We start from the raw sequence: 22,406 nt of genomic DNA, 5'->3' as shown, positions 1-22,406 counted from the left end.
CAGTATTTTTCTCTTGTACTAAAAGAGAGTGGAAGCACCAATTTCTTTGTTGTTTCCTCTACAAAAGCAAGACTCTAGTTTGTATTAGGATTCTAAAAAGCCTATTAGCTTTGCCTGAAGCAGTCAAAAACCTCACTCTGATCCTAAGCTGATGTTAAAGATTTGGGGAATTGTTTGATCTTAATCTTTTTGGGAGATATAAGGGCACTGGAGCTCAGGACTCTTATATAAGTATTCAAAACAATTAAGATTTCAAATTTTGCACAAGGGCCTTTACATTTATTCTCTCCTCTAGCTACCCATGACATATTCAATATGCCAAACCCAGTAACAAGTCTCAAAATAAAGACGCTACTGGGCCCGCTCTAGCAAATCGATGAACAATGGGAGAACAGTCCAACACAGTGCTACAGACTTACCATAAGGCATGTGTTAATGGTATTCTCTAGCATATAAATTTCAAGGGCATATAATACAAGAACTTCTGTCATTTTTGAGATATACTGACCAAATATATGTCATCGATATAAACTATATTTTTCTGCTGTCACTGTCACTGTCCTCCCATTGTTCATCGATTTGCTCGAGCGGGCCCAGTAACGTCTCCCTTGGAGACTTTGTTGTTACTGTGTTTGGCATATCGAATACATCACGGGTAGGTTGCAAGGCTCTGCCGTGAGGGCGAGATACTATCGGTAGCATGCTGGGCTCTCCGAGAGGGGCGGAGGATTCGAACTCGGGTTGGCCATGTTGGCTGCGTGCAAGGCAAATGCCCTACCGCTGTGCTATTGCTCCTTTTTTTCTGCTATTTTTTCTATTTTTCTACTTTTTCTCCTCTTTTTCTGCTATTAACTAAAATTAATTAACATTTCATTAATTAAATATTCAATTACATGAGAGAAAGCACAATAGCATTCAATGATAAAATGGTCATGGTTTTTCTATAATAGTAGGGACTTTTAATCATCTAAAACCTTGTTTAACGAAAATAAAGTGATTTCCAGACATTTCAAATAAAACAACTTCCCAAAGAATTTCTATTTAAACTTTCAATTAACTTTCAGTTTAACTTTTATGTACATTGTCTCATCGATCTTAATGAATTGTCTTGGCAGTTTATAATGCTGTCACTGACACTTTGATTTCTGGAATAAAATGTCCTTCACATCATGATTTTTAAAAAATAAAATGAGTTTATTTGAAAAATAAAGGAAGGGAAGGAGGGAGTTAGATTGAGATGCACGCTAAAGAGAGAGCACAAGTTTCCCTAGAACGAATAAAAATTACAAGTATACATGATAAACACAGATACACCAGTAGGCTACTTGCCCCTACTAGAAAAATACATACGAAAATATGAAAGCACACATCTCAAGAGCAGGATGCTGAAGGCATAGGTGCCTCTTCCCTTGTTAAATTAATTTCTATAGTGTTTCTAAACTGGCCTATTCCATTGCTAGGGTGCCTGGCACGTGGGAGAACAGAGAGCAATTCCTTAACTTTTAATATTTTTCCTGTGACCTTTGTTTCAGCTGTGGCCCTGTCCCTCCTGGGGCTCTAGCCTTCTCTCCTCTGAAAATCTCCTAGCACTAGGCCTGGAAATCTGCATCTTAATGCTCCTTGCTCCTTGGAGAGGTTTTTTTGGGGGTCAAAGGCCTCCATGCCTCCAGATGCTGTAGTTTTCAGACAATACTTTTTCTTTTCTTTTTTTTTTTTAATTTTTATTAGTGAAACACCATGAGGTCCAGTTATAGACTTATAAATTTCTGTGCTTGGGTTTCAGTTATACAGTGATCAAGTACCCATCCCTCCACCAGTGCCCATCCTCCACCACCACGGGTCCCAGCATCCCTCCCACCCCCCATCCCCCCCACCCCATCCCACCCTGCCTCTGTGGCAGGGCATTCCCCCTTGTTCTCTCTCTCTTCTTTTGGGTCCTGTGTTTTGCAAGAGAGGCATTGACAATACTTTTTCATTGACAATACTTTTTTCAAGGTGTATTACTTGAGTCACTCTTTCTTCCTGCTTGAAAGAAACTTCCCCCTGTACATTTCACCCCTTAAGCTGTGAGGGATGAGTGGGTCAAGGTCCATCTTCTGGAACTTCCTGCTGACAAAAGGGCTTTCCTTCTGAGGGGAGGGAAGTTTCAAGCTTAGTTTTAATGGGCACAGGTGTAGATTTCTAGCTGGGTTGATGTCTCCAGGATAAAACCATCTCCATAAGATATTGGCAGGCAGATAGAGAGAAAAGGACCTCCAGGACAATTGAATTCCTGTGAAATGATAAAACCACTAGTTCCAAGGCTGCAAAAAGCCTACTTTACAGAAACAGGAACTAAGGCCGAGAAACTTCACCTGGCACTAACAGAGTCAGAGAAGGCTCGACCGCCTCCAGGCATAGCTCCTGCAGGAACAGAGACCAGGAAAGAATCTCAAAGACTATCGATCACTTCCAACTCTACCCCTAGGCAACTGTTTTAGCAACTGAGTTTTACCAAGGTAGAAGCCCCAAGTGGGGGCAGGTTGGAGAAAACCTGTGAGTCACCTTGATCAAAGGAAGGGTGCACATATGCTGTGGGAGCCCATGTGCAGCTTGCACCCATGTACCCAAACACATGTGCCACCCACATCTCCCCCTTTAAGGCATATGCTCTACTGGGGTTCTGTCCACCTTTGGATTAGTCCATGCTCTCTCTTAAGCCCATTGCGCGCTCTCTCTCTTCCTTTCTCGTCCTCCTCGCCCTTACTAAAAACCTCCAAATAAAATCTGTCTTTCCTTCTCTGCCTGTCTACCCCTGAAAGTCCTCTCTGGACCAGGTACCTGAAAACTCTGGGAAAGGCCTAGATCTTTCCTGCAAAGTGCAAGTCCTTGCTCCAACCTGAGTCCATGACTTCCTGAAAAATTGGGAGGTGTGGATTACCTCTTAGGAGAAAAGTATCAAGTGGACGTGAGGTGTGGTTTGATGGCAACCCAGTGGGGCTGGCTATGCAGGGCAGAAGCTCAGGGCTCAGGACCTCATCACAGACATCAGTACTAGCCTTCTCAGAGGCCCAAGGGTGGCAGAGGTTGATGGAGAGAAAAGGACCCTCACTCACCTCTCCACCTCCCAGAACTCACCTGTGAGGGCCTTCGGACTTCACATGTACAGTGTCTAGTGAGAGATTACACAGTAAGTGAATTGAAATGCTGTGCTCAACCCACTGAGGACTTGCGACTATTTTTTTTTTCAAAGAAACCCAACACTGGAAAGTTAAGTTATATCTGTTCACTTTGAATATATTTTGTTGTGCATTTTTTTTGCTTTTTTGGTCACACCGGCGATGCACAGGGGTTACTCCTGGCTCTGCACTCAAATATTACTCCTGGAGGTGCTAAGGGGATGATATGGAATGCTGGGATTCGAACCCCTGTTGACTGCATATAATGAAAATGCCCTCCCCGCTGTGCTACTGCGCTAGCCCCTATAGTGTTTTGTTTTTAAACAACTCCTTTTGCAACAGAAAGTTTGCAAAGAAGGATGCCAAACTGGCCCTAAGAGCCACTTTCTAATTCAAATCTCTGTCTTCTGAGGACAGAGAAAAGACCTCTGTACTCCTCCATTTCTAATCTCCCCTTCAGACTTTCAGACTGACAACTCTGTTATCTAAACAGACATTTCCCTTTCCTCACTGTAGCCAACATACTCATCACTTATTATCTCACAAATGTATTTCCAATATGATTATATTCCATAATAATTTGACATATCAACAAATTTCAATAAATTGCCCTTTAGGAATGAGACAAAAGTGCATTGAAATACAACAGTAAACTAAAAAAAGCACTTGCATCACTTGATCAGTTCGGGATTTTTCTTCATCCATTAAGTTATGAAAGGAACTGGAAACCCAAGACAACATAAAACAGAATTGCTAGATAGTTTGTATTTCAAAAGTTTCTGAGAATCAGTAGCCACTTGTATATGAAGCAGTAGTTTTTAAAGTACATCAATGACTGAAAATGTAACTAGAACTTTGGTTTGAACTTTTTGTCCCCTTAAAAACTGTAATTCTAAATCAGATGATCCAAACAAAAAATTATACAGTAATATTCTCTATCATAATAAAACATTTGAAACTCAAGTATATTTTAGAAATTGATTATGATATAAGGAAAGGCTATTGCAACTTGGTAAATAAAAGTATTATTAAATTAACAAAATTTATATATAAATTTAAGGTAAAGGTAAGGTAAAGGCCCTCCCGTTGATCGTCGATTTGCTCGAGCGGGCCCAGTAACGTCTCCATTGGAGACTTTGTTGTTACTGTGTCTGGCATATCGAATACTCTCGGTAGCTTGCCGGGCTCTCCGAGAGGGGCGGAGGAATCGAACTCGGGTTGGCCATGTTGGCCGCTTGTAAGGCGAACGCCCTACCGCTGTGCTATCGCTCCAGCCCGTATAAATTTAATACATAAAATTCTCATTTCATGTATCAATTTTACAAAATTAATAAACAAAATGTACTCAATTTGCAAATAATAGCGATAGCACAGTGGATAGGTCATTTGCCTTGCAAGAGGCAGACCCAGGTTCAATTCTTCTTTCCCTCTCAGAGAGCCCAGCAAGCTGCCAAGAGTTCCTGCCCGCACTGCAGTGCCTGGCAAGCTCCTGGTGTTGTATTCAATATGCCAAAAACAGTAACAAAAGTCTGACATGGAGACGTTACTGGTGCCCACTAGAGTAAATCAATAAATGAAGGAAGGGCAGTGCTATAATATATATTTATAAAACAAGGGTTTTAGAGGAAAATGCTGACTAACATCTGAAATGAAGCATAGGCTAAACACATTTTCTGGTTTGCATGGGATATTACACTTTATATGTGCAAGCAAATATAATAGAAGAACCTCTTTGTATGGAAAATTAAATTGGTGGAGATTTAAAAAAAGAGGAAGTATTTATTATTGTTGTTCATATCACTTGTATCACTTCTCCTCCCATTGATCTTCGATTTGCTGTAGTGGGTGCCAGTAACGTCTCCATTTGTCCCTGTTGTGTGCTAGTGTAGCCCAATGGCATCTGCTCACTCCAGGAACACGAAGAGCCTTGAACCATTTGTTCAGAGTTTTGACAAAGAAGTCTGACCATCTCGTAAGTGGGGGGCCACACCTCCTTTTGACGTCCTGTGGAATCCAGTCGGTAACAGCTCTAGTCCATCGGTCGTCTCTAAATCACATTACATGTCTGGCCCATCTGATTTCCAATGCCTTGGCAGGCGAGACAGTGTCCCTGATTCTTGATCGTTGCTGGAGGTTGGGACCCCGCATTCCTTCTCTCACTTCAGTGAAATGTGATATTCCAAGCATAGCTCTTTCTATTCTATTTTGGGATACCTTGAATAGCGTTCTCATCCTGTTTTCATATGGCCCAGGTCTCTGAGGCATATGTTAGTGCAGGAAGAATGGTGGAGTTGAAAAGTTTGCCCAGAGCTGGAGGTTCTTTGTCCTCTTAACAACTTCTTCAAAGCTCTTGAAGGTGTTTCATGCCGCTCCCTTCCTCCTGTGCAATTCTGGCGTCAAGTCATTCCTCATGTTGAGTTCTCGACCCAGATACACATAGCTGCTGCATTCGGAGATGTTTGTTCCATTGATAGCAAATGGAACATCAGGGACTAGTTCGTTTCTCATGAACATTGTCTTGGTGACATTCAGCTGCAGTCCAACCTTTCAACACTCATGGCCGAAGTTGGCTAACATTTGTGATAATTGCCTAATTTTTGGTATTATTAGAACGATGTCATCAGCAAAGCAGAGGTGATGTAGTTGCTGACCATCTATCTTGACTCCCATTTCTTCCCAGTCCAGTCATTGCATGACATTCTTGAATGTGGCACAGAAGAGTTTCGGTAAAATGGTATCACCCTGCCAAACCCCTCTCTTTTTTTCTTAAATTTGGAATCAATTTAAAGGTCTTTCAAAATACTTTTTAGTCTCCTCAGACAATAGAAAAGTAATAGCATGTTCTATAGTTTAGGCTTTTAGTATTTTTTTATTAGTGAAACACCATGAGGCACAGTTATAGACTTATAAACTTTTGTGCTTGGGTTTCAGTTATACAATGATCAAGTACCCATCCCTCCACCAGTGCCCATTCTCCACCACCATGGGTCCCAGCATCCCTCCCACCCCCCATCCCCCCATCCCACCCTGCCTCTGTGGCAGAGCATTCCCTTTTGTTCTCTATCTCTCCTTTTGGGTCCTGTGGTTTGCAATAGAGGCATTGATTGCCAATCATGTTTAGTCTATAGTCTACTTTCAGCATGCTTCTCCCACCCTGGGAGGATCCTCCCAACACCCTTTATTTGGTGCTCCCTTCTCTATCTGAACTTCCTTTTCCCCTAGCACATGTGGCTGGCCTCCAAGTCATGGAGCAAAATTCCTGGTACCAATTCAGGCCATTCCTGGGTGTTAGTCTCCCATTTTGTTGCTTTATGTTCCCCAGGTGAATGCAATCTTTCTGTGTCTATCCCATTCTTTCTGACTCATTTCATTTAACATGATACTTTTCATGTAGTACCACTTGTATTTAATTTCATGACTTCATCTTTTCTAACAGCTACATAGTACTCCATTGTGCAAATGTACCAGAGTTTCTTTAACCAGTCATCTGTTCTCGGGCACTCAGGTTTTTTCCAGATTCTGGCTATTGTAAAGAGTGCTGCAATGAACAAACAAGTGCAGATGTCACGTCGAATATACTTTTTTGCCTCTCTGGGATATATTCCCAGGAGTGGTATTTCTGGGTCAAATGGAAGATCAAATTCTAATTTTTTGAGAATCGTCCATACTGTTTTCCAAAAGGGATGAACCAGTCGGCATTCCCACCAACAGTGAAGGAGTGTCCCTTTCTTGCCACATCCGCGCCAGCACCAGTTGCTTTTGTTCTTGTGGATGTGGGCCAGTCTCTGTGGTGTAAAATGATATCTCATTGTTGTTTTGATCTGCATATCCCTGATGATTAGTGATGTAGAGCATTTTCTTATGTACCTTTTTGCCATTCAGATTTCTTCTTTGCGAAAGTTTCTGTTCATTTCATCACTCCATTTTTTGATGGGGTTGGGTGTTTTCTTCGTGTAGAGTTCAACTAGTATCTTGTATATCCTTGTTATCAACCCCTTGTCAGATGTGTATTTGGTGAATATCTTTTCCCATTCGGTAGACTGTCTTTGTATTTTGGCCAGTGTTTCTTTTGAGGTGCAGAAGCTTCTTAGTTTAAGATAGTCCCATTTGTCTATCTCTGTTTTCACTTGCTTGGCTAGTGGCATGTCATCTTTGAAGATACCATTAGCTTCAATATCATGGAGGATTTTGCCAAATTTGTCTTCAATGAACTTTATGAAATCTGGACTGATGTTGAGGTCATTAATCCATTTTGATCTTTCTTTTGTGTATGGCGTTAGCTAGAGATCTGAGCCCACTTTTTTGTGTGTAGCCGTCCAGTTTTGCCAGCACAATTTATTAAAGACGCTTTCCCTGCTCCACTTTACTTTTCTTGACCCCTTATCGAAGATTAGATGATCATATGTTTGGGAGGAGATGTCAGTATATTCAACTCTGTTCCATTGGTCTGCAGTTCTGCCTTTGTTTCAGTACCATGCTGTTTTAATTATTACTTCTTTGTAGTAGAGCTTGAAGTTAGGGAGGTTGATCCCTTCCATTTCCTTTTTCCCAAGCATTGCTTTAGCTATTCGTGGGGGCTTATTGTTCCCTATAAATTTCAGGAGTGTTTGTTCCATTTTTTTCAAACCTCTCTCTTGATGTTGATGATATCTTCATTGTACAATGGCGAGATCCTGGTGGTGAATTTGTAAGACAGCTCACAAAGGATCCTGATGTACTGAGTTTGAATGCCCTGTTTGACTAGGGCTTCAATGAGCACTTCATTCTCAACAGAATCAAAGGCCTTCTTTAAATCGATGAACATTAGCCAGAGTGGCATATGCAACTCCGGAGAAATCTCAATGAGTATGGTCACCGTGCAGATTTGTCCAATCATGTTGAATCCTTTTTGGAACCCGCTTGCTCCCATGGTTGTCCTTCATCTAGTGTTCTGTTCAGGATGACTCAAGTGAACAACTAAATTGTAGACAATGGACTACAATCATTGTTCTTAGTAGTGGGAGAAAAAAAAACAACAGTTCAAATTTGTAATTTTAATGTAACTAGCAGTATACATTCCTGGTAGATGATTTGAAAAACAATAAAGCCAGAACTGTTTCAAGTTGTCACTTTCATTGCTCCAATTTATTATTTGATCTTGAGGACAATAAATGGGCACTGCTACTTTTGCTTCTATCATGACGCAGATCTCTAAGTGGATTTCATTTCACTCTTTTATTTCTTTTATTCTCATTTGCCTTTGTAAGATAGGATGACAGGACCAGAGGTAGGGCCCGATGCAAGCGGCAACCCAGATTTGATCCCTGGCACCCTACATGGGACCCGGGTGCAACAGAATTGATCCTTGAGTTCAGAGCCAGGAATAAGCCTGGAGTGCTGCCAGGTGAACCCACACCTCCCATAAAATATACAACAACAAAAGGATGATTGAGTGGATGGAGGGTCCCTAACACCAAGCAGGGGCTAGAAGATATGAGTTCACCTGATGATTATTGGGCAGCCTGGTAATCACTTGGCATGGCACTATGCATGGCACTAGTGTCTCAGTTACCATGATGCATGAGATGACTGGGGTTGTCCTAGTGGTCCTTGCAGGGGCACACAGGAATGTACCTCAACAATGCTCAGGAAACCACAAAGCTCTGGGATCCACAAGGTGTTGCCTGCATGTGAGGATTTTGCCTTAATACCTCTACTATTTATTTGGTGCAAGTTGATCGTTAATATATACATGTATATGTATATATGTACATATATATATATATATATATATATATAACTATCACTGTCATCCCGTTGTTCATCGATTTGCTTGAGCAGGGGCCAGTAACATTTCCATTCATCCCTCTCACATGCTAGTATAGTCCGATGGCACATTGGGGGCTCTTTCAGGGTCAGGGAAATGAGGACCATTATTGTTACTGTTCTTGGCATAACAAGTACATCATGGTTAGCTTGCTAGGCTCTGCTATATGGGCGGGATACCCTTGGCAGCTTGTTGGACTCTATGAGAGGGATGGAGGTTCATATATATATATATATATATATATATATATATATACATAATTTTATATATAAATCTATAAATCAGAATGAGGCACTACATATATATATATATAGTATCTTACTATGATTTATTCCTTTAAACAAAAATGTATAAGTTTTTTTTTATTTTTTTACTAAGAAAATCAGAATCTTTACTGAATTAGTAATCGATGAGCATTTGACATCACTGTTTTCCAATTCAAGCAAACCAAACACTGTTATGGACCCATAACAGTCCTTAGTGCTGGATTTCAAACTTTACACTGTTGATAAGGAGGGTACGGCGTACTACAAGTAACAGAAGGACATAGGTGGAGAGTCTTAGACAACTTGGTAATGGTGAGGTACAGAAGCTCTGTACATCAAAACCAGAAACATCAACACTATTTTAAGCATGTTATTTAAATGATAATAAGAGTAATGCAACAACAAAAAAAATTGTACCTAATTCACTTGCTCCATAATAACCCATTTCCTTTCTCCTCTTTATATCTTTGACCAAGTATTTCTTAATGCTTATCCAAAAAAAAGACTTTAATTGCCACTTCTCTGATAATGCAGCAGATGATATTGTCTTACAACCAAAGAGACAATTTCTGAATTTTTATATTGCCTAAAAGATTGAGGTATTAGATAGTAATTTGCTAATTACTTCGTTTAATTTCATATCAACATATTTGCTGTTTTGTTCATCTCCTTAACTGGATTAAATTTTGAGATTGAATGAACATTCATAATATGGATTCCATTTTTGCAAAATTTAAGTTTACATTATAAAAATGAATATATTTGCAAGTATTAACATAATATTTCAGTTGACATATTTTTATTTCATTTTGCATGTTTATCTCATTTTTAATTATTCTAATACAAACCTTTTTATAAATCAGAAAAGTGTGCTTAGCACCAGTAATTAGGTGAGGGACTAAAACAATTGCATGCAAACACATTTTTAAAATCACCTTTAAATAAAATAGTACTTTCATTTCTCAATTAAGAATTTTGTAATGAACCTGTACAATGAGCTCAAACCAGTTTCTCTCTTCAAGGCCATTTTCATGCTTTAAATACAGTATATTTTTAAAAAGTAAGTTGAAAATACTTATGGATAGCATGAATTTGCATGTACAAAGATTTTATTCTGCACCAGATAGTGAGCTTATACAGTAGTGAGCATATACATTTCAGCATTCTAAATCTCACAAAATAATTACACAGTATTTAAATAAAGGCATTATTTATTCATCAAATAACCTTTTAAGGTATCTATTATGATTCTAATTTACAAATGAGACCAGAGCTTCCTAATTTTAGATGCATAGAAACTGATTTGAACCCTGATTTATCTTTTTTTAAGAGCTTCAGTGCTGAACAGCAGCACAACTTCCATTCCAAGATTAATTTTTTGCACAATTCCATTCATCCATCAAAATACTATTGCACTGACAAATATATTTTTAAAAGATGCTACATTTTAGATTCCACTATTTCCTTGGTGTTATTTCTTCCCTTATTTTGCAGATATCCACTTTGTACTTTTAGCCATCAATCATTAGAAGCCACAGTCCATCTTTCCCAGAAAGAAAACAATAAAACACTTGAGATACTTTATGGAATTCAGATATTGGAACATTTTGCAATTGAACCATCGTATTACCTTGGTGTTTCAGTATCCATCCAGAAGGCCAATTTTGCTTCAGTGATTGGGGTCACCACCTCAGAGGATGGCTAGTTCCTCCCTCTTTTTTTCCCTTCTTTTCGCATATTGATTCTCAACAGTGTTGATATTCTCATATATATTATAAATTCTATTACTAAAATCCTACACCGACATTTTATTGACTAAAGTTTAATAACTATCTGTAGAATTTGCTCTTTAAAATAAAATTCCACATGCAGGAGTATATGTATTATCAAGGACTCACTAAAGTGATTTCTTTAGTGTATGTTTATATATATTTATGTTTTATACATAATGAAATATATACTGAATATATGTACTCAGGATTTTGTTGAATATATCTCTGATATGTAGAGTTGTTTTTGTTTCGAAATGCCTATGTTACTTGGAGTGAAAGAAAGGTCTGGGAATTTTTTTCTGTGAGTTGATAGTACTTATCTTTGCCATTTGAAAATTCTGTTATAATATAGTAATATCTTATCAGAAATAGAATTTTTTGTTTGCAAATTTTACAAATGATTCTATCTAAAATTACACTATGTGATTCTGTAATATACAGACTATTATACTCTACTGATAGAAGAACTCTAGTTAGGAGAGTAAGTGGTATTAAAAATAAATCTGTACAACAAAATTACCCCAAAATGTACCTAGTACCAAAAAAGCAGTTGTTATTTACACAAAATATTTTACCACTGATCTGTTTTTTTCAGTTCATAAATTCTGATTAAAAAAATTAAGTAATCTTATAAACAAAATCATCAGGCACGCCTCCAGAGTTAATAGCACTTAATAGAAATCTGCTCATATTGAATAATTTTTTTGATGTGGAAAATATCTTACATTAGCTCCACAATACCCATTTGTTAAACGAAGCACTGTTGACACGCAGTCATACTACTGTCATCCAAGAGACATGCCTAGAAGGCTCTTGCTAGCTTAGTATATTGGATGCTGTGAGAAAGCTAAGCTAAGAAGGGTTTCTGTTGTTTTAAGTGTGTTACAGGTCATCTCAGCATCAGTTATTGGATTTTTACGAGAATAGCCTGGAGCTAAAAAGAACACCTACTTATTAAGTAGTGGTACCAACTTAGATCTGCATCTGTGTGGAGACCTAAGCTCCCATAACTGTTGCAGTACCAAATGCTATAGCATACTCTTATTTTTAATTTTACTTATATTTAGATACTATGGCTTATAAAGTTGTTGAAAATTGACTCCAAGCATACAATTTCCTATTGTCAGTCTCACCACCAGTGACTACGTCAATCCACTAATCAGCCCCAAATACCATTCACTTCCTGTCTTTCTACAGACATATTTTTAAGAGCAATTATTGTAGTTTGGATCCTTACAACAGTATTGGCTCTAGATGTTTAGCTAGACACAATTACCTTGCTTCATACCGCAGGTGAATCCAAGGTCGGTAGTTATAGCTCCCGTATTAATTCCAGATAACCTCTTTTAGACTCCATTCTCCATTTCACTGTCCTTTATAGTTTCATTTCTGTAATCCCAGCTAATGGTTGCATGCCTTTTATAACTTTCATTCCCCAAATGTTAAACAATATGCCTCAGAACAGTGAAAACCTTCTGTATACATCTCTGTCCTTCTGACTTCACTCAACAAATCTTCTAGCTCCCTACAAGTTGTAAGAAATTGTGTGATTCCATCATTTCTTGTGACTGCATAGTATTCCATCATGCATGTATACCATAGCTTCATTATCCAGTCTTTTGTTGTTCAACAGCTAGGTAATTTCCATATCCAGACTATTATACTAAGTGCTACATAAACAAAAGTATATATGTATATATACACATATATACATATATATATTCTAATGAATACTTTTTTGTCATGGAAATAGATATCAAGATGTATAATTGATTATAAAAACATTCAAATCATATTTTTTATAAATCTTCATGTTCTATATTGTTTTATTATTAATGACATAAAAATTGAAATTACCCACCTGCATTTAATTTCCAGGATCTTAGGGGTGGGTCTGAGTCTTTGTAAAATTAACTGAACATATTATACATTATTTATAATAAGAACCAATTACATTTCTATGATAAAAAAAGGAAGACAATATAAAGAAAACACCACAATTTTAACCTAATACAGTGTTTCACATTTATAATACTGCAAGAGTGTGACAGGGAGAGGAAGAAAGGGAATGGAAGGAAATAAAATGGATGGGAAGGAAAGGGAAAAATGGGAAGGGAGAAAAGAGAAAGGAAAGGAAAATCTATGATTGAAATGTTAATATATGGTGATTTGTGAGCCTTAATATTAATCTAATACTGAGTCATCACAGCTTGCTTAGTAATTATGCTCTTCACTGGAATTTTTAAATAATATAAATTCTGAATGTTCCTTTTCATATTTTTAATATTTCCATCTATATATTGAAAATATGGAAATGTTATACTCTTAGGTAAACTGCAATTTTCACTGTGGTAACTTCTAACTCAGGTTTGATGTTCTTTTTTGCTCACAGTTAATACATTAGCCAATCTTGAGCATAAAACTCAGTTCCACAAAACTGCTCTTTTTACAAATAGTATCTTCTCGTATTTATTAAACATTTCAATCATGGTGTTAATTTAACATTTTCGTGCTTCCAAATATGAGGAACAGATCTTGATTCATCTAAGTCAAGATTCAACTCTTGACAGCCTATAATTAATTAAAATAAAGGCATATCTTTAATAAGAAAAGTACAACTAAGAGTAATCTTCGGAAAGTCAACTACTGTAGTAAATCTATTTTCTACATTTTTTAAAGAGTGGATTTATACTCAAATGTCTTTGCATAAATAAGGATAAAGCAAATTTACATTGCTGATTTAAATACATGTCCTTTTGCAGAGCATGGGTTTAGGAATCAATTTTTAGTCTTTTTGTTGTTGTTGTTGGGTGGGCTTACTAGGCAGTGCTCCGGTGTTCTTCCTTGATATGACACTTCTCTTGATGCTAGAGTTTGTTCCAGACACTGCTGAAGATTGAACAAGTGTCAGCCATGTGCAAGCAGACACTAAATCTCTACACACTCTCTCCAGCCCCTCAATTTTACATTTTACCCCCCAGTAGGCTGTCAACATCATATTGGCGAACAATCATTTAAAAAAGATGAATGGTGATGACTATCTTCTGTTTTATTGAAGAGGAAACATTGTTCTAATCGGGAGAAAAGAACGTTTGGAAGAGCCAGATTTGGGGGCATTCTGCAAAGTGTGACATTTAGAGAAACACCCATGAAGTCAAGAGCCACCAAAGAACACAGTGAGGGAAGTATTCTAGAACACAGAGGAAAGTCAATGCCTCCCCACCACCCCCCTTAAATTTTAATTAAGCTCAAAGGCAGCCTGTCTTTGTTTTTTTTTTTTTTAAATCACCAGAATGGGTCTTTCATATCTCTGTGCGAGGTGCCTTCTGGTGGACTATGTTTTCACTGACATTAAAATGTAGATTGGATTAAAAAATAAATGAAAAGAGAAAGAGAAATATTTCAAAATAATGATCTTGGTTCGTATTGAGCCAGGAAAATATATGTTATACAAATCCAAATTATCCAGGAGTTGTTCCCGTAGAGGAACCCCAAAGTGAAGACAGACATCATCTTTCTGTCCGCAGCACAGCAGAGTGTGATGCTTTGTACCCAGGTCCGCACTGATCTCTCTAGCATGGGAAGAGCAGTGCTGGAAGCAGGGGCCCTTGAGCACTGCCTGAGAGCATGCACCCCTCCCCAAATATAAGTTGTTTTAAAAACAGAACAAAGTTCCCGAGAATTCTGATAAGCAAGATTTTTTTTCTTAATGTCTTAGTCTCAAACCTCTTGTAAACATTTTTGAGATTTATTTTTGCTCAGCAACGCCAGTCTAAGATTATAAATCGCACTGTAACACTGTCCTCCTGTTGTTCATCAATTTGCTCGAGCAGGCACCAGTAACATCTCCATTGTGAGACTTGTTGTTACTGGTTTTGGCACATCGAATTCGTCTTGGGGAGCTTGCCAGCCTCTGCCATGCAGGAGGAATTCTTTCGATAGCTTGCCAGGCTCTCAAAGAGGGATAGAAGAATCAAACCAGGGTCGGTCTCGTGCAAGGCAAACGCCCTACCCGCTATGCTATTTTAGTTAACTACTACTAGAGACTGTTTTAATTTTGTGCCTCATCTTTTCTTACCAAACAGCATAGTAGATCCTTTAGAATTATCATGCCTAGTGACAAGATTCAAAAACTGCAAAGAGTGCTTAAATTAATTTATAAAAGCATACATTGAAAGAACTGTGTTTGGACTTTGAAGTCAGAATAAATGGGATTAAGATATCCTGGAGAATAGTGCAGTTACAGGGAATTTGCCATATATACAGTGAACTTGAGTAGATCCCTGGCACTCCTTATGGTTCGCCCACCACAAGGACTGATTCCTTAGAACAGAGGTAGGAATAAGCCCTGAGAAGTACTGGGTGTAACCCAAGGGGTGTGGGGGGGGGGGCGGTGACAAAACAAATGTAGAAAACAAAGATGGTAAGGATTACTCACTGAGATTCATGTTACTGCAAGACATTTGAGTAGTGCATGAAACTCATATTGCTATTCAAAACTTATTTTGTTGATTGAGATTTGGTCACAATAGTGTTCAGGACTTGTAGCTCTTTTTTTCAGGAAATGATCCTAGAAAGTTTTAGGAGACCATGTGGACTGCCATGGATCAAACACCGGTCAGACACGTGCAGTAAAAACTCCTTACCTAGTATAATATGTCTATCTCTTTACCCCCAACATATCATTTCATCCATTATATATGTATATATCTTCTGCCAACTGCTAGCTCTAAAAACAATCCCATTCAAGATTGACTTTTTTTTTCTTTGTGTGTATCTGTAGAATTGAGCTCTGTTTAAGATATTGAAGGCAATGACAGGATATGAAGGTGGTAAAGACTCTTAAGTCAGCTGATATTGGTATTTTGAAATGAATTTTAAAAGCGATTAAATGTTGACTCTTTGGGGGGCTGGGCAATGTCTGATATTGCTCAGGGCTATTCTCACTTGATGTTCAGAGGCCACTCCTGGCTCTTGCTCAGAGTTTAGTCCTGCTGCAGTTCCAGAGACCATACAATCCTAGGGATCAAATCAGGGTTATCCATGTGCTAGGCAAACACGTTAGCCGTTATACTAATTCTCTGAGCCCCTAAAATATTAGTTTAAATTTTTCCTTCATATTCATCAGCCCAATAAATAAATCCTTCTTTATAGCACAATTGTAAATAAAATAAAATATTTTTAATCAAGTCACCAGGAGATACACAGTTACCAAGTTGTTCATTATTGGACTTCAGTCACACACTATTACAACACCCATCACTTTACCAGTGCAAATTTTCCAGTATCAATGTTCCAAATTTCCCTCCCTAGTTCTTTTCCTCCTCTTCCTCCTCCTCCTCCTCCTCCTCCTCCTCCTCCTCTTCCTCCTCCTCTTCCTTCTCCTCCTCCTCCTTCTTTTCTTCTTCTTTTCTTCTTCCTCTTTCTCCTTCTCCTCCTCCCTCTCCCTTTCCTCTTTCTCAGCCTTCTTCTTCTTTCTCTTCCCCTCCCTCTCCCCCTCCTGCCTTCCTTCTCCCAGTTCCCTCCCTCCCACCTTCCTCCCCCCACCCTTCTTTCCCTTCTTCCTTCTTCCTTTTTCCTTTGCTCTCATGAACACACTGCATGGTACACTGCATGATACATGGGGAGACAAAATTACTTTGTACAGTTGGCATGATGATAATATCATAGATATGAACTTTTTCTAATCGCATTTTATGCACTATTTCATAAATATCTCAAATTTAGGAATTAATTATTCACCTCTGACTTGTCTGGTTTAAAATTAATTTTACAAATATTTCTTCACTGTATCACTGTCATCCCATTGATGATTGAATTACTCGAGCGGGCACCAGTAATGACTCTATTCCTCCCAGCACTGAGATTTTAGCAGCCTCCTTTACTCATCTTTTCTCAACAACTGGAGGCTCTTTCAGGGTCAGGGGAATGAGACCTATTGTCATTGCTGTTTTTGGCATATTGAATATACCACAGGGAGCTTACCAGGCTCTACCCATGTGGGCTGTATACTCTCTGTAGCTTGCCATGCTATCTGAGAGGCATATGTTTGTATATTTCTCTCTAATAAATATTTCTTAAGCCTCATAATATTATTTTGTAATGTGTATTTAGGGCTATTTAAATGCTTTTAACAGATTATACCAGCTATCAATTATATAATTATGAAACAGCAAATCAGATATTGGTTGATCTGGCCTTACATATCTGGATTTATTTACTTACTCATAATTATATTATTAGTAAAGACATGCAAATAACAGAAAATAACAGAATTCCAAACAGTCTTGGATACTAGATTTTGATTTATTTTATGAGATGTCAGTTTCATAATTTATTATAAAAGTAATGTTTTATTATAAATGTAGAAATGATGAATGTGGAATATTAAAATTGATGAAATTCTAAGGTTATAAATAAAAGGGAAACTAACACTATGAGACAGAAGGAATCATTGAATGTTACTTAACCTTAGTATATTTAAAGTACACAAAGAAAGAATAAAATATGTACAATAGTAATGATGGTAACAACTGGGATCTGGGTATTGTAAAACATTCTGTGCTTATGCCACAGATTATGAAAGGCCCTGGAGGTTTAAGGAACTTGAAACATATAGGATAAAAATGTCTACTGTGAAAGCAGAGTAATTAGAATATTATTTTGATTGGGTCTAATATCTATAGATAATATTTATCCTGGATTCTAGATTGACAGGAATAAAAAAACTACTAAATTGCTTTAGGTATAGGGGTGATGAATTTAATGTAAATTTATAAAATATAAGTTGTTTAAGGGAACTAATTGAGGACTGAACAAATATAGAAAATTATGAGTCTGAATCTTTTTTTAATATCTTCAAATACAATATAGACTTTTATACCTACTTATAATGTCTGTCATTTAAATATTACTGATATGTAGTGCTAAACTTATGTTATTATCTCACTTTGAGCAACAGATTTGAATTTAAAATATCTATCTAAAATTTCTAGAGTATAGTGATATCATGGAAGTCAGTTCCCATTTAACTTGAGAGAAATTAACCCAGGGTAAAAAAAGAAAATTTTTAAAGATGTTAAAATGTGTTATTATTTTTACACCATTTTAATACTAAAAATCAGCAAATATAAATAAATATCAGAAAAGATTATATACTGTCTTATTTATTTTAGCTCATTCAAATCAAATATTTGTTTTTATACAAATATTGGCCATAAAATAAATTACAAATACTGCCTATAAAAATAAATGGATTATATACGTGTCACGTGTAATCATCGCTATCCTGAATTATTAATTGATGTCCAAATGAAATGTTTGGCTTGTTCCAACAATTTGTTACTATAATCTAATGTCTTTTCATTTTATTTTAAAATGTCATTGTGACTTTTAAAAAATTCCAAATATGAGTCAGGGAGATAGCTCATAATGTTAGTGCATATGTCTTCATAAAAAACCCCTAGTTCATTATTGGCACCAGTTGGAAGCATTGCTAAGGGCAATCCTGAGCTGGTAGTGACTCCCTGGCACCACCGGGTCTGGCCAACTCCCCTCCCCAAACTGAAAAACAGAACTCAAATATTTTCTTTGCTCACAAGTACCTTTGTTTCTGGAAGTCATATATTGAATTAGAAGAGATAGCACAGCAGTAGGGCATTTGCCTTGTGCACAGCCAGCCTGGCCATGCCGAGTTCAGTTTCTCTGTCCCTCTCAGAGAGTGGGGTAAGCTACCGAGAGTATCTCACCCACACAGCAAAGCCTGGCAAGCTACCCATGATGTATTCAATACGCCAAACACAGTAACAACAAGTCTCAAAATGAAGACATTACTAGGCCCACTTGAGCAAATCAATAAACACGAGACGATAGTGTTCAGTGTTCATTAGGTATCAATTAAGTGACATGCTTTCAGAAGATAAAAATTTCTGTAATCTTGCAAAGCCAATATTTTCTGTGCCAATTTATTAATTGATTGAAGAAAGTTGTTCCTAACATCTTCCTCATAGAGTTAATAACGTTTGCAAAGCATTTTAGATAGATGACTGTGATTTGGCAAGTGTTCACTACATTCCTGGTTATTAAACACTAGCTACTGACAAAATTGAAGCTCTCCTCATATTTTAATCGTGAGAATTCTAAAATATACTCGCATGCACCTTTTTACTCTTTGGTTTTTTAATCATGTAAGAATCCCCCTGCCAAATCCTATATGTATACTCTGCCTTGTGAAGCCAGTAACTTTTTTCCAAAGGTACCCCCTAAGTTTAAAAAGAATATTCTGTGTTATGCATATATTTTCCACTCTACCAAATCATTTTTCTTTAATAAGCCTGTGTGCATGCTTATGGTTTTTCATCTTATATCTAGCATGACACACTCTTGTCATTCTCTACTCACTGCATTTCTTTGATTTCCACGGCAAGTGCATTTCTATAAAGAGTTCTATCTAGAACTTTTGGTTGAGTGTTGCCCATTTCTGCAAATATCAGTCACACCAATCTAAACAGGCTTCACCCACTGCTTGTCAAAGCATACTTGTCATTTCCCAGCTTGTTAAATTGAAAGATTGCCTTGCATTGTCTCATAATCTAAAAATGCAAATATGTGTTAAGCTCTTCTATTTCACCAGGTGTTCAAGATAATTTATAAGCCACATAATTGGCATCTCAACTGGGAAAGATGTCTCAAAAATAGGAAATATGTACTACAGGAAAGGACAAATGTACAACTGAGCCAATGCATAATTCTATAGGCAAGATCCCAGTCATATTTATTGATTTTACTTTTTCTATTTTAATTCCCTACTCCTTCTAACACCTTTAAACTTTTATTTATTTATTTATTTATTTATTTATTGAATCGCTCCAATAGCACAGCGGGTAGGGCGTTCGCCTTACAAGTGGCCAACATGGCCGACCCGAGTTCGATTCCTCCGCCCCTCTCGGAGGGCCCGGCAAGCTACCAAGAGTATTCGATATGCCAGACACAGTAACAACAAAATCTCCAATGGAGACGTTACTGGGCCCGCTCGAGCAAATCGATGATCAACGGGAGAGCCTTTACCTTTACATTTATTGAATCACTGTGGGAAAAGTTACAAAGCTTTCAGGTTTAGGTCTCAGTCATGCAAATATCAAACACCTTTCCCTTTACCAATACATATTTTTTACCATGAAGAACCCCAATAAAACCCCACACCCCACCGCTCCCAATGCCTGGGAGGCAGATGAATTCTAGTTGACACTCTATCTGCTTTGATTAGATTCATTGTTTCAATAAAAGATGCACCACTATTATTTAGAGTTTACCCCCTCCCCCCAAATCAGACATGCTGAGAAAGCATTGTGGAGTGATTCGCTTTTTACAGCTGGGTTCAAGAATTAAGTGTTGTTTTTGGATTTCCGCTATTTTGCTAATTAACCCTGGAAGTATTTCTACTGTGAGTCAGATAATTAAGAGATTGGTTTCTGTGCTCTGGAGTCGTGGCCGTGCTGGAGAGCCGCTCGTGGGGGGCAACTGGCGGCCTCGGTAGGGCGTGAAGGACGGACAGGAACGCCCCCCTTCCCATGAGGTTTTAGTCGCCCCCACACCCCCGGCTCACACCTGCTCTCCACAAGGCACCCATGTGGCCGCCATCTTCTTTCCAGAGAGGAGAGGGCAAATGGAGCAACACCCTTTCCCCTCTGGGCAGACATGATGGCCTGGATTAGTGCATAGTCTGTTCACTCTTCTGCTCCAAGCTGCTGGGTTCTGCATTAAGTCCATGTGCTTCTGGGGCTGTGGCCGTGCTCCAAACTTAACTCTGATTTTCGGGGAGAAACGTTGGGTGATTTACTTCCCATTGATTACTTTGTATATACAGAGATGTCGCGCTGCCGCATAAGCGGCCGTGCGATTTGGAGGAAAAGTCCTAGTTTCCGCATACTTGAGCTATGCTTGTGGAGGCTTCTGGTCACCGGGGTTCCATCTGGGGGAGGCGGGATGCGGCACCTACCCCATCTGGGTCTTCCAGGTGATCTCGGCTCTTTTTGGAACCTGGTTTCTTCTCCGGGAGCTGTGGAGCCAGCCCTCCATGTGGTCCTTCTTCTTTCTGTATGGCTGTGTGCTGTCACACCTTTAAACTTTTAGACAGTTTTCTTCCTTCTATATGTCACTGAGAGCAATCTCTTGAATAATTATTATTTCACCTTTATCTAGACCAATATGGAGCATGGACTAGTTTTCCAGTCTTCTAGACCTCATAATATCCCCTGCCCTTATCATTCTCCAGACTTTCCTTCACAAAGTTGTCTGAATGATATTTAGAAAATATTCATTCGAGTATATTATTTATAATTATTATGGAAATTAATTGTTGAATGTAAGCTTCATGTGCATCATTTCAGCATTTTATACCTATCACCTTATACAGAAATGAGTACAAGAAGACTCCTTATGAGTGCGTAAGTAAAGTGGTTAATTTAGTTTACTGACATAGTTAAAAATAAGACTATCTATATGATCCCGGAATGATAGAAAAAAAAAACCTCTCATTACTTTGTCTTTTTAGTTTCCTGATCATTTTTCTTAATTGCTTATATAATAACTCTAAAACAAATTTATAATGTCCTATCCTGCATTGAAATAGGAATCAAGTGCATAATTAGATGCAAATATTTTAGTGTTGTACTTGTTAAATTATGATAACTAATGATTATAATTTTTATGATGTTCTGAGACTTTGAATATAAACCTTTTTATACTGTTTTAAAAAGAACAACAGTTACTTATTAGAAACTTAAAAAACTCGGTCACAGTTACAGTCCTCCCATTGTCCATCGATTTGCTCTAGCGGGCCCAGTAACATCTCCATCACGAGACTTTTTGTTACTGTGTTTGACATATCGAATACATCACGCGTAGTTTGCCAGGCTCTGCCGTGCAGGCGAGATGCTCTCGGTAGCTTGCCGGGCTCTCCAAGAGGGGTGGAGGAATCAAACTCGGGTCGGCCATGTTGGCCGCTTGTAAGGCAAACGCCCTTGGATATAGAAAATTCAACATGAAAAGGATATTTTAGTTTTTCATAAATTGTTTTAGTGCATTCATTTGATTCTAAGTCTAACATCTAATAATTTCCAAGGTTCATTAACAACCAGGTGCGTGCATAGCACAAGAAGTTTTCAAAAGCTCTAACCTAAGAGAGGATGGGGGAAATGGAGTTCTGAGTGAAATGTAAAAAAATAACTATCCATTCTGTCATTAATCATCTATTCTAATAATTCCTCCACAGTGAGCTCCTTAACATACCTGGATACATCAGGGTACATAGACGTGGCATTAACCATCTAAAAAAACAGCATAATAATAGTGTGTTTCACAATCACTTAATCACTTAATCACTTAACTTCCCGTTAGTCGTCGA

The sequence above is a fragment of the Sorex fumeus genome, unplaced genomic scaffold (genome assembly GCF_029834395.1).
Source record: "Sorex fumeus unplaced genomic scaffold, SorFum_2.1 ptg000240l, whole genome shotgun sequence".
Classification (NCBI taxonomy): Eukaryota; Metazoa; Chordata; class Mammalia; order Eulipotyphla; family Soricidae; genus Sorex; species Sorex fumeus.
This window is presented reverse-complemented; position numbering follows the sequence as displayed.